This window comes from Mustelus asterias, chromosome 16 (assembly GCF_964213995.1).
Source record: "Mustelus asterias chromosome 16, sMusAst1.hap1.1, whole genome shotgun sequence".
NCBI lineage: Eukaryota > Metazoa > Chordata > Chondrichthyes > Carcharhiniformes > Triakidae > Mustelus > Mustelus asterias.
Window position 1 is genome coordinate 62,607,541 of NC_135816.1, and position 13,132 is coordinate 62,620,672.

The following is a 13,132-nucleotide window of genomic DNA, read 5'->3' on the forward strand; positions in this document are numbered from 1 at the left end:
GGCTCCCACTGGAGTCCGCCCCTGACATTGATCCCTGGAACAGGTTGGCACGGCCAAGTTGGCACCATGCCAACTTGACAGTGCTAACCTGTGCCAGGGGGCATTGTCAGGGCACTGCCTGGCCGTGTCCCACTCCCCCAGGCGCTCTCAGGGGGATCCCCATGACAGGTTCATAGAATCCCTGCAGTACAGAAGGAGGCCATTTGGCCCATCAAGCCTGCATCAACAACAATCCCACCCTATCCCCGTAACCCTGCATATTTATCCTGCTAATCCCCCTGAAGCTAGGGTCAATTTAGCATGGCCAATCAACCGAACCTGCACATCTTTGGGCTGTGGGAGGAAACCGGAGCACCCGGAGGAAACCCATAGAGACACAGGGAGAATATGCAAACTCCACACAGTCACCCAAGCTGGGAATCGAATCCGAGTCCCTGGCGCTGTGAGGCACCACTGTGCCACCGTGCCGTTCATGTCTGAATGAACGTATTGTAAACTACACCAACATGACTTCAAGGCGGCGAGGGTTGAAAATACGCCTTGGGCTCAGTATACAATGAGGGGAGCCTTCGAAAATCAGAAGTTGCAATCTTGCTGGCAAAATTTGCAACTTCCGGGTTTCGCTGGATCCTGAGCCCCACCGCTATTCCCACGGACAGCCAGCATGGGCTCAAGGTTGCTTGTGATGTCTTTACTAGTCCTGCCGACTATAAACGATGCTGGTACAAGACTTCATTCATGCTTGAAAACTTTACTGATGGGAGCATATATGATTCATATTCTGAATAGCTTCTTTTGAAAATGGTCTGCAGTTGCTAACACTGCTCCAAAGCAGCCATGGCACTTAATGGCCCAGTTCTGTGTTGTAGATGGGTACGAGGTGCCACTGAGGTCATCTGTAAATAGCTTTATTTTATATGTGTGACATGTCACTGATCGTGGAATTGCTGGTGGCAACCATTGTGCCACCTTGATCAGTGCCTACCATTGGAGTGAGACATCCTTAATTCGCAATACCAAATTTTAAACCTTTTTGAAGACATTTTTACCAAATTGCGTTTATTATCAGCAGCTCATTTCACATGGAAACCCTAAAATTGTGTTCTTTAATCTTGACCCACTTATTAATGGGAAGGTGCGAAGGATGTAGGGGAGTCCAGAAGTGGACAAAAAAAACAGATCGAGGCTAAAGACATGGCAGCCCCACCGATGTTAACGGAAGGCACTCTTAAACAATTCTATGCAGGCTGTTGGCCGGATAGACTGCATCGTTAGCAAGCGGAAATGTAATTTATTGGCAAGTGGCCCCCATTGGGGTTAAGTGGGAATGGGCCCTGCCCGGTCAGTTGGTGGAAGGACACTAGGGCCATAATTTGGGGTAAGTGGGAGTTGAAGGGAGGAGGAAATCTAAACACATGATTGGGAACAGGAAGCCTGCTGGTGGCATCATTCAGGATAGTGAAGCATGCAGAAGACAAAGAACCAGAAGGGGGAGATGAGGTTAATATGAAATCACAGTGCCTAAGACAGCAGGCCATGTTAAGTAGGCCTCTGCCTGCTTTTAGCAGGATCCTTGTTGAACAGTCATCTTAAGTACTAAGGCAACTGAGGAATGGGATCAGGTTGTTTTTCTTACTTTACAAAAAAATGTTCATATTGGTAACTAAGCTTTATTCTTGATATACCTACAAAACATTCCTCACTTTAGTGTCCTTCATGTGCTATAGGGATGGGGCAATGAGAAAAAGTAATTAGTGGCTGCTTGTTCTCAAGGGAATGTTTCATTGTTTTGAGCAGCATAAACACAAGCGAAAGCTCAAGCAGGAAATGCAGCTCACAATTTGAAGCCGGATGACGGTTTTTTTGTGTTTAAGAGAACCCAACTGCTTCCTTTTCTTTCAGATGAGATGTTAAACCAAGGCCACACCTGCCCTCTCAGGTAAATGTGACTAATTCAAAGAATGGCACTAATTCAAAGAAGAGCAGGGAATTTATCCCCACATATCCTGATCAATATTTATCCCTAAATCAACATCACAAAAAAAAATCACACATTATCTGGTCATTACCACGTTGTTGCTTGTGGGAGCGGGCTGTGCTTGCATTGGTTACTGTCTTTGCTATAATACAACAGTGACTGCCATTTCAAAACTATTTAATTGGCTGTAAAGTGTTTTGAGATATCCAGTTGTCATGAAAAATCAGGGGGAAAAGGGAGGGAGCATCTGAAAACAATCATTATCATGAGAGAAAAAATACTATGCAAACTAAAGGCTGACAAGTCCTCTGGACTGGATGCTGTGCATCCTTGTATCTGAAGAGACAGTGGATGTCTGTTTATAATCTTTAAAAAGTCCCTAAATTCTATAGAGGTACCTCTACCGCAGATTAGAAAACCACAAATGGAATGCCCCTATTCAAGGAAGGATGCAGGAAGAAAGCAGAAACTATAGACCATTTAGCCTAATATCTGTCCTTGGAAAATTGCTAGAATCCATTATTAATTACCTAGTAGCATTGAGAAATATCACAATACAATCAAACAGAGTCAACATGGTTTATGAAAGGGAGATCATGTTGGCAAATGTACTAGACTTCTTTGAGAATGTAACATGCAGGGTGAATAAAGGGGAACCAGTGAATGTAATGTATTTGGATTTCCAATAGGCATTCGGGAAGGTGCCACATAAAAAGTCACCACACAAGAAAAGATCTTATGGCTTTGAGGTTAATAAATTAGTATCGGCAGTGAAAACAGAGGGTCAGGTAAATGGATCAGTTTCAGGCCAGTGAAGTGCCACAGGGATCAGTACTGGAGCCTCAATTATTTACAATCTGTAACAGTGGTGAGCAACCTGCGGGCTGGGGCCACATGTGGCACATTTGAGTGCAAGACATTTTGTTAACTGTTACCAAACACAGAGTTGCCCCATTCTGCTGATTTCTATCCACTTTTTTCCTACTGGTATGACTGAAGTGATACACACATAAAACAAGGGCATGTAAAGTGAGGTGCATGCTGATTGCACACATTGATTGTGAGAGTTGTGCACTCCCTCTGTGTCCAATCAAGTATAAATATATATGTTGTTTTTATCACTTGACGTTGATGATAGCTCTATTAATATATGAATGATTATACCTTGTTATGAAATAATTGGCATGTATTAAATGCATTTAATCTTTTTCAAGGGTTATAGTTAGTGAACCAGCCCGATTTCAATCTTGCGGTCCACTGAACTGAAGGAGGGCCGCTCATGTGGTCCACTCACCAGCCTAGGTTGCCCATCACTGATCTATAATAATGACTTGGATAATTGAACCAAATGTATTTCGGCCAAATTTGCCGATGATACCAAGATAGGTGGGGAAAAGAATTGCCCAGAACACAAGAGTCTACAAAGGGATATAAAAAGGATAAGTGAGGGGGTAAAAATTTAGCACCTTGATAGAAAGAATAAAAAATCAAAATATTATTTAAGTCGAGTGAAAAGGAACCTGGGCATCCTTGTACGTGAAACTCAAAACGTTAACAAAAAAAAAGAAAATGCTAGAAAAACTCAGCAGGTCTGACAGCGTCTGTGGAGAGAAAAACGGAGTTAACTTTTCGAGTCCAATATGACTCTTGTTCAGTTCCAAAGAAGAGCCATATTGGACTTGAAACATTGTCCGCGGTTCTCCCATCCGCGCCCGCCACTTTTCTGGCTGGTCTGGCCGGGAGACGCGCGTCTGCGGCCTTGAATGGGGACTTGCGCGTGCACGGGGAACACATGCACATCTCCCAGAGCCGGCGAGCAGTCGCCGACCAGACCACGTTGGAAACCAGTGGGAAGGCAGCTCCCGATCGAATCTCCCTCCTCACCAGCAGTACTTCATTCATGTTCAGGGAGCTAGCGGGAGACCCTGCCGGAATGAAGGAGGGGCAATTGGGGCCCCCCAGGGGATCGGGCAGCGGGGGGGGAGCGGTTGGTCCCTCCTGGGCATGGGCACCCTGGCAGTGCCCAAAGGGCAAAGTGCCCATGCCCAGGGAGCACCTTGGCACTGCCCATCGGGCATCGGGCAGAGCCAAGGGGGGGGGCCTATTGTGGGCAGGGCCTAGGAGCGATTTGTGGGGATGGGGATCCTGCTGCCACCTGCATTGGTCATTACCGCATTGTTACTTGTGAGAGCTGGCTGTGCTTGCATTAGTTACTGTGTTTCCTACAATACAACAGTGACTGCCATTTCAAAACTATTTAATTGGCTATAAAGTGCTTTGAGATATCCAGTTGTCATGAAAAATCAGGGGGAAAAGGGAGGGAGCATCTGAAAACAATCATTATCATGAGAGAAAAAATACTATGCAAACTAAAGGCTGACAAGTCCTCTGGACTGGATGCTGTGCATCATTGTATCTGAAGAGATAGTGGATGTCTGTTTATAATCTTTAAGAATTCCCTAAATTCTATAGAGGTACCTCTACCGCAGATCAGAAAACCACAAATGGAATGCCCCTATTCAAGGAAGGATACAGGAAGAAAGCAGAATGGAGGGAGGGCAGAGATTGGGGCGGGCTGGTGGGGTGGGGTGGGGGGGGGGGGAGTGTGGTCTGCTGGGGAGGGGAGGGAGAGGGCTGCTGGGGTGAGGGGGGTGTGGGGATCACCACTGCTGGGGGTGGGCCTTGGGCATCGGGGCGCTCTGGGACTAGGGGGATCAGGGCTGGCTGGGGAATTGCTGTGGGGGCTGCGATCGGGGGATGGGGGTGGGGGAGGGGGGGGGCGCTAGAGGGGCAGCACTGTGGGGGGCCGGGCTGGCCAGCGATCGGCGAACTGTCAGACTCTGGCGTGAATAGGCCCCACCCCCTGGGTTTTTAATGAGATTCCCGACTGGGACTTCTTCAGTGCACAGAGTGGGGAAATTCAGGTGAGAAGCTGAACTGACAAAACAGTTGTGATCTCGAACAGTTTTCCTGCACTTTTGGGAGAATCGCCCCCATTAATTCTGTTTCTTTCTCTACAGATACTGCCAGACCTGCTGAGTGTTATTATTTCAGATTTCCAGCATCCACAGTGTTTGTTTTGCTTTTACAAAATGTTAGCATGTGGTTACAGCAAGTAATTAGGAACACACATTGAATTTGCAAGGGGAATAGAGTATACAAGTAGAGAAGTCTTGCTACACCTGTACAGGTATTTTTTTTTTTGTTTTTATACTTTTCCAATTCAATCAAATCAAGTCCAATTCAGAGTCTCAACAAGTTGAGACATTTCCGATCCAGGCTGACAAGACAGGGTATGCGACCCTTTCCCCTGACCTGGCCCCTGACATGAGCCAAGCTGATTGGAGGAGGCGCAGGTCTTCCTTCTCCAAGGCTTGATCTCATTTGCATCTTAGCCAAAAGGCCGAGATGCTGCTTTTAAAAATTGCTTCATATAAAAATGAAGCTTAAATGCAACCCAGTGGCCATTACCAAGCGCAGGATCAGCAGACTACACTTGATCTTAGCCAAATGGCCTGTACAGGTATTGGTTAGACCACACCCAGAGTCCTACATTCAGTTTTATTGCCGTAATTCAGTCAAATGCCAATTTCCCATCACCAACACCCTTTATTGTGCACCAAAGGAAAGGGTCGCTCTTACTGTCAAGTAGTCTTCACCTCGGAACGTACAACTACAGTCCGGGTAAAGTTACAAGCTTTAAAGCTCCTGCTGTCTGCTTCCCATTGGGCGAGTCTCCACTCGCTCAGTAAGGCAGCTTGTCCCCCACGAAGGCCATGGGTAGATCTATTGTGGCCTTTGTGGTTCGTCATAACATGTGGCTCCTTACTTAAAGCGGGATATACTTTCATTGGAGGTAGGTCAGAGAAGGTTCACTAAGTTGATTCCGAGGATAAATGGATTGTCCTATAAGGAATGATTTTGTAGCTTGGGCCTATTATTGAAGTTTAGAAGAAAGAGAGGTGATCTTATTATTCTGAGCATTTTTGACAGGGTTGATGTTTCTCATTATGGAGGAATCTTGAACTAGAGGCCACGGTTTCAAAATAAACAGTCACACATTTAAGATGGAAATGAAATGGAATTCCTTCTTTCTGAAGGTCATTAATCTTTGGAATTTGCTACACTAGAGAGCTGTGAAGGTTGAGTTATTGAATATAGACAGATTCTTGAACTCTATGGTAGTCAATAGTTATAGGGCACAGGTAGGAAAGTGGAGTTAAAGCCAAGATGAGTCATAATCTTATTGAATGTCAGAGCAGGCTCAGGGGTTGTTGTGCTGCGGGGGGAGGTGGGGGGGGCGGGTAGTGGGTGGGAGGTGTGTGGGCGCCTGTGTAGTGTATAGCTTACTGCTGTTCCTATTTCTTATGTTTAATCTGGATGGAATTTTCAAACCCTCCTCCCCCACTATCATTATAGCAAAATTGCTTTTCGTACTTCATTAACCTGAATTTAAAGGGAGTTTATATGTAGATAGGATTTGCATTCCTATGATTTTTGTAGACTACTAAACAGTGGTCGTCCAACCTTTGCAACTTGCTACAAGTATTGACTCGTTCCCAGAGATAGACTCCTGTCCTAACTTGCATGAAATAAAATTAGCTGCCAACATGAAAAACAGCACTATCATTGTAGAAATGATTAGACAATTGGAAAAACAGACTGGATTTTATGCAATCCATCACGGCAGGAACTCTGGCAGCTTAATTGTGGGATAGGCCCTGCATCAGTTTTCCGATGGCAGGAAAACCTCCCCTGGTTAATTCTGCGGGAGGAAGACACTGTGGCAGGTTTTCTAGCTGCCTATGGCAGGATGTTAATTAAGCTTAATGAACCAATTGACACCAGTAATATCTGTGCCCACCACAATTTCCTCATTCTTTTGCACCAACAGAAGGCTGCCCAGCAAAACCTGTTGTGTTTGCCAGTGGTCTCACGAGGGGTGTACCTTGTTATTGGGCATTGTGTCCAACTGAAGGACCTGCCATAGGGTAGACGATCGCTGCTGAAAGCTACTCCCCTTACACTTGCCTCTGAGCTCCTTTTTGCCCACTCTCATAACCTCCACTCGCCTTCACTGACCTGCGGCCTGGAGTATCTCCACAATCCTGGGCTTCGGGTATGTGCGATGCTGGCAGCAGTCATCACTCCCACAGGCATTGGGAGCTTAATGAGTTGCTTTCCAGGGACCTCAAATGCAGAAAGGCCCAACAGCAGCAAACTGAGTGACTGAAGGACACTTGATTCTGCCCCACAGAATTGGTGGGGTTTCTTCACTGGTTCTCCAACCAGTAGGTGAGACCCTTGTCGGTCTGACAAAATCCCCCAACATTTGTGTATATAAATAAATTCAGAAATCTGACGACCTTGAAGCCTCTTGGTACACCATCACAAATGCCCGAGAATTTAAAAAAACATTTTTAAAACCTGCGTTAAAATGCATATGATGTTTACTGAAGCACTGAGTGTGGTACATCTGGTTCAGTTTCTCTTATCTTGTTGTGTTGATGCAGCAGTATGTGCCAGAGCATTCTGTGGATTGTAAGCTATTGCTGTCAACAGTCCTTTCATTTTGTTAGTACAGATCCTGAAGGGAGGAGTGAGATGAAACATGGATTATGTCCATGTTCGTCGATCATGTCCAAAATTAATGGATTTTGCCGAAGTTCCTTGTCAGAACATATAAATTATTCATGTCATAGACCATTCTCCAATCCATTGAGCCGTCAGGGATATTAGCACATTGCGCAATATCTGCTGTCTTCTACTTCACAAAATCCATCTAGGAATATTTCAGAACTGCAAGCTGCTTGCTGCCAAGAAGAACTGGTCATTAATCAAAACAAACTTACACAAGAATAGGAGAAAGGCAAATCAGCATAGAACAAGTTTGTGTTTAGCTGAGCTTACGCTGGCTGGAAAAAAGTTGGTGCTCAGAAAATTATAAATGAGCATAAACCGGGTGGAGTGTCAAGGAATTTGGGACAGATCCTAATTCCATTAAGTTTCCTCCTCTTCCTGATCTCATTACCTCCACCAATGAAGGTGGGCGATGATGATGTTTTCACCCATTTGTTGGTGGTCAGTAAACAATCTCAAAAATGAACGGTTAATCCATTAATATTGGGAGAAAGGGCAAATTGACTTTTTTTTAGAATGTTGTGGGTTCTTTTATTTAGAATGTAGTTGATTATTTTAAATTGTTTGATGGAATTTGTCACAGCTGTCAAAATATGAGCAGAGTTTTCAGGGCAGATTGTTGTTTGTGGATTAGCCTGAAGCCTCTACAGTGAGATGGAAGTTCTTAATAACAAAGTCATTTTCTCAGTGTTGTAGTTACAAAGCATCAACTAGGCAGGAAAAGCCTGAAGTAAAAGCTGCCTGATTATAATAACATGTTAACACAACGTGGGACAGGTATGCCATCTTCAGAATTGCATCTCCCACCTGCTGTTCTTTGCAATGGTGTTTTGGGGGATGGGATTTCCTGGATTTCATGCCAAGCAGTAGCTTGAACCAGGTACACTTACAGTAAAAAATACCACAATTGGAATTGGAGAACACCACATTCCAGCAACAGTTTGAACTGAGATTGATTGTGATAAGCAGCAGAAAAGTCCTGGGTGAAGCAGGTTGCCTTATGTATTAACTAATGTAGAGAGCTATCATGGAAGAAGAGAAAAAGGAGAGGGAGAAGACTAGCTGAATACACAGAACAGGTTCCGTGAGCAATAATATATACAAAAACAGAACAAAAAGCAACTGGCATTGATGTAACTAATCATTGTAACAGTTAAAGGTAGATTTGGATAAGTAGTGTGGTTAGCTTAGATGGAAGTTATAGGTCCATTTTGATAACGAATAAATGAAAGTACTGCTATCATGTGCAGACAAGCTCATACCTAATAGAAAGATATTCTAGAATAGAAAGGTAATAGAAAGGATAAACTCAAGCAAAAATGAGTTGCAGCAGCCTCGAGGAACCATGCTCTGGGGCCTCACACCTTTGTAGTTTAAGTCAGCTTCAGGTAAAGGGATAGCACACATGATTCTAGAATTCTGCCATGTCCTGTGACCAGAAGAGGCATGTTAAAGTAAAAGTATAAATATAAAGAGTAATATACTTTTGCTTCTCGCAGCAAGCAAAAGTATATTAATCGCTTCTCGGCCTTTTGGCTGAGATCAAGTGTGGTATGGATCGCCTGCACTTGGTTGAGGTCATTGGGTTGCGCTGGGGCTTCGTATGTGTCATATGAAGCAATTTTTAAAAGCGGCATCTCGGCCTTTTGGCTAAGATGCAAATGAGCTCAAGTCTTGGAGGAGGATCCTCCCCCTTCTCCAATCAGCTTGACTCATGTAGATCAGGCCCAGGACAGGGTGGTTTTGGTCTCCCGTCCTGTCTTGTCAGCCTGGATCTGAAATGTCTCAACTTGTTGAGACTCTGAATTGGATTTGATTTGATTGAATTGGAAAAGTATTTTAAAAATATATATACTTTTGCTTCTCGGCCTTTTGGCTAAGATCAAGTGTAGTATGGATTGGATGCTGCACTTGGTTGAGGTCATTGGGTTACATTGAAGCTTCATATGTTTCATATGAAGCAATTTTTAAAAGCTGCATCTCGGCCTTTTGGCTAAGATGCAAATGAGCTCAAGTCTTGGAGGAGGTGTTGCTTTGCTCCTCCAATCAACTTGGCTCATGTAGATCAGGCCCAGGACAGGGTGATTTGGTCGCTCGCCCTGTCTTGTCAGCCTGGATCTGAAATGTCTCAACTTGTTGAGACTTTGAATTGGATTTGATTTGATTGAATTGGAAAAGTATAAAAAATATATATATATACTTTTGAGGGAGACTTCTGATCAAGAACTTGCTGGAGTGATGGTGCTTTTGAGATTGGCCTGGGTATTTGCCCTCTAACCTCATACAGGACAGCAAGGTGCTGCCATAAGCTGAATTTTATGTTCTCACACTGACGCATTTGAAGGTGGGGGTGATGCTCATAAAATCCAGTGCAAGGCTGGATTGCCCCCCATCTGCCTCTGACCTGTATGAAATTTTATGTGGGACAGTGGAAGCATTGGGTGACCCACCCACCCTTAGGCCCATTGTTGATCACTTACGGGTCTCATCCCACTATTTTATCCATAGCAGGGGAAGGCCCATGCCAAGCAGGTAGCCCAAGAACTTTAGCTGCACCGCTGGAGTCGGGCAAATAGAGGGAACCCCGTATTCCCCCTCCCACCTTCCCTCCCACTGGGGCCTGCCAGTCTGACCCCAGTGAAATACCTCCCACTTACCTTGGTGTCTGGCTCTGGTGACAATCTCCATTGGAATTGCCTGTAGTTCAAACAGTGGTCATTGCTCCGGCCTGGCACTACAGGGACTACAGAGGTACTGCCCATCTGATTGGTTGGCAGCTCTCTGAGGCGGGATTTCTTGTCTCTGAGGGATGGAAATCGTGCCGCCAACTTTCAGCCTTCTTTTCTGTGGTCACAGGATATGATAGAATCCTAGTATCTTGTGTGTTGTCCTTTTGTCTGAACTGACTTAAGATATGAGAACCCAGGTCTTCTCAAGGTTGTTGCATCTTCTTCCAGTAGGCAGGCTTCCCACTGACCTTTTAGCCATCTAAATACTGTGGCTACAAGAGCAACTCAGAGGCTGGGAATTCTGTGGCGAGTAACTTACCTCCTGACTCCCCAAACGTGCCTACCATCCACAAGGCACAACTCAAGAATGCGATGGAATATGCCCTACTGACTCAGATGCTTCCATCTCCAAAACATTCAAGTAATTCAACACTACCTCGGACAAAGCAGTCTGCTTGATGACACCCCTTCTACCACCCTAAATATTCACTCTCTCCAACACCACCAATGCACAGTGGCAGCAGTGTGTACCATCTACAAGATGCACTACAGCAACTCACCAAGGCTCCTTCACATCACATTCCAAACCTGCCAAGCTTGACCATTGAGAAGGGCAAGGGCACCAGATAGATGAAAGCACCACCACTTTCAAACTTCCCACCAAATCACACTCCATCCTAACAACATTCCTTCACTTTCACTGGGTCAAATTCCAGGAACTGCCCCCCTGTGAATGTACCTACACCATATGAATTGCAGGGTTTAAGAAGTCGGCTCGCCACCACCTTCTCGAGATTAGGAGGATATTGAATTAGGAAATATTGACAAAAAGCTTTTGCACAAGCAAGTCTAAAATTGGTGGGTCTGAGTTTTCACCCTTTGCTGCCAGATTACAGTTAGAACCTGACATTCAGTTCTGATAATAAGAAACATTGCCTAATTCTTTAGACTCTTTTCCAGATGGAATCTCAGCTTGCAGTGTGTTGGAAAACCTAGTTTGCACCTGGGGTAATCCTTGATGACCATTTCCACAGATGAAAAGGAAATTCATACGGGAATATGAACACTAGTACTAATCAGTTGGGCCAAATGGTCTATTTTTGCACTACAAATTCCTGTAATGTAAATTTGAAAGGAATAGTTTAACAATTTCTCCCCTTCAAAAGACATTGCTTGAAGTATGGTGTTATGATACAGACAGCTTGCCAGCATTTCAACCCAATATCCACTCTTCACGTGAACCTCAACAGGTTATTTGGCCTTGAAAGGACTCACTGAATCTAATTTGACCCTGATCTCAACTTTTTGAAACAAATGCATTTCCCAACAATGGTCACTAGATAGTGATCAAGAGCATGGAGTTAATAACAGTACCTCCACTATCATTGGCATACTCGGCATAAACTATCAACCAAACCTTGGACCTTTCAGGGTTCTGTGGCTCAAAACCACCCCATCTAGTACATTCAATCACTACAGTATTGAGAGTCATTTTAAGATTAACAAGAGAATATATCATGTCTGTTTGAAAACAGTGAACTAAATCACTTTACAGGGTGGTGGTGTCCCTTTATAAAAGCTCAAATATTTGTGAATTTAGTAGAGATCTGGATTGAGAAATGGTGTTTGTGTGGAATGAGATTTGGAATATAATCTGCACTCCACTGAGGAATGCTGAGTTGTTTCAGCTGCATACATTGCAGTGGCTGGGACTTTTTCATGTCATTTTATTATTCCCTTTGTTTTCCATTCCTTCACACAAAGGGATTCTTGCGTGATTAGGTAATGGGCTTCCAACCCATGTACAATGTAGCTTGTGCGGTGAGAATGGCATGTACCGTTTAACCTTCTGGGGGGCCTGGGGGATGTCTCATTAGTGCGTCTGTCCAAGTATAATGTCCTGCAGCTTTACGTTAATCTGATTCTACTTTCATGTAGTTAATGTACTCTTTTCAATCGCTTAAGGATTCTGGATTTATGAAGAAAGTGTTGTGCTGGGAAATAGTGGGTGATAAAAAAAAATTGCAAAGAAAACAGTATTTTTGTCAGCTGCCCATGACCAGGACAGCCAACATTTCTCAGTAAACAAGAGGAGAAAATGCTGGATTGTACACTAGATTCTTTTTCACATCTAATATGGATAACTGAGACTTCAGTAACAGATCAACACAGAGGGAATGAAGGATGTAAACATAAAGCAAAAGGAGAAGAAGGATTGTTGTAAAGTTTGAATGTGAACAGATTTGTATAAGGCTTGATTTTTATCCCCCATCAGGTCAGGGATTGGAGATGCTTGAATCTATCATCAAGGAAGAAATAGCGAGACATCTGGATATAAATTGTCCCATTGGTAAGACGCAGCATGGGTTTATGAAGGGAAAGTCATGTTTGACTAATTTGGTGGAATTTTTTGAGAACATTACATGTGCAGTGGACAATGGGGAACCTGTGGATGTGGTATATCTGGATTTCCAGAAGGCTTATGACAAGGTGCCGCACCAAAGGCTGCTACGTAAGATAAAGGTGCACGGTGTAACAGGTAATGTATTAGCATGAATAGAGGATTAGTTTATTAACAGAAAGCAAAGAGATGGGATAATTGGGTGTTTTTCTGCTTGGCGATCAGTGACTAGTGGTGTGCCTCAGGGATCAGTGTTGGGACTGCAATTGTTTACAATTTACATAGATGATTTGGAGTTGGAGACCAAGTGTAGTGTGTCAAAATTCGCAGATGACACTAAGATCAGTGGCAGAGCAAAGTGTGCAGAGGATGCCGGAAGTCTGC

At 44.1% G+C, this 13,132-nt stretch overlaps 1 protein-coding gene and 1 pseudogene across 2 annotated transcripts in view; both read left to right on the forward strand.

Annotated features, from left to right (window-relative positions):
• dbn1 (drebrin 1) overlaps window positions 1-13,132 on the forward strand; it is a 197,441-nt gene that overhangs the window by 87,550 nt on the left and 96,759 nt on the right. The window lies entirely within an intron of this gene.
• On the forward strand, window positions 9,475-9,677 carry LOC144505711 (U2 spliceosomal RNA; annotated as a pseudogene).